This window comes from Trachymyrmex cornetzi, unplaced genomic scaffold, assembly GCF_001594075.2.
Source record: "Trachymyrmex cornetzi isolate Tcor2-1 unplaced genomic scaffold, Tcor1.1 scaffold1269, whole genome shotgun sequence".
NCBI lineage: Eukaryota > Metazoa > Arthropoda > Insecta > Hymenoptera > Formicidae > Trachymyrmex > Trachymyrmex cornetzi.
Window position 1 is genome coordinate 150,250 of NW_017295838.1, and position 843 is coordinate 151,092.

General features: G+C 45.9%; 1 protein-coding gene across 1 annotated transcript in view; it reads left to right on the plus strand.

The window, feature by feature from the left end:
- LOC108770387 (myb-like protein X) overlaps positions 1-843 on the plus strand; it is a 36,945-nt gene that overhangs the window by 788 nt on the left and 35,314 nt on the right. The gene's annotated exons all lie outside the window — the stretch shown is intronic.

Genomic DNA, 843 nt, shown 5'->3' on the forward strand with positions numbered 1-843 from the left:
CTCTCTCTCTCTCTCTCTTTTGGAATTATTAAAGTCACGACGCGACGCGAAAGAGAGAAAGACACGGGTATATAATTTAATATAATCAATTGAAATTAAAATGAAATTTAATTAATAAAATGAATTAAAATAAAATATTATTTATAATTAAAATGAAACATCGAGATTGTCGCTGAAGATCGAGGTATTTACCGCGTTGAGAAAGAGGGTGTATAGATATTCAGGAATTAAGCGTCTAGGTGTTCATCGTCGAGGAACTAAGCGTCTAGATGTTTGTCGTCGAGGAAGTGGGTGTCTAGGTCGAAGAAATGGGTGTCTAGGTGTTCGCCGTCGAGGAAGTGGACGTCTAGGTGTTCGCCGTCGAAGAAGTGATTGTCTAGGTGTTGTCTACATGTTCGCCGGCGAGGAAGTTGGTGTCTAGGTGTTCGCCGTCGAGGAAATGGGCGTCTAGGTGTTCGCCGTCGAAGAAGTGAGTGTCTGGGTGCTCGCTGTCGAAGAAATAAGTGTCTAGGTGTTGTCTACATGTTCGCCATCGAGGAAGTTGGTGTCTAGGTGTTCGCCATCGAGGAAATGGGTGTCTAGGTGTTCGCCGTCGAGGAAGTGGGTGTCTAGGTGTTCACCGTCGAAGAAATGAGTGTCTGAGTGCTCGCTGTCGAAGAAATAAGCGTCTAGGTGTTGTCTACATGTTCGCCATCGAGGAAGTTGGTGTCTAGGTGTTTGCCATAGAGGAAATGAGCGTCTAGATAATCGCCGTCGAGGAAGTGGGTGTCTAGGTGTTCGCTATTGGGGAAATGGGTGTCTAGGTATTCGCCGCCGAGGAAGTTGGTGTCTAGGTGTTCGCCA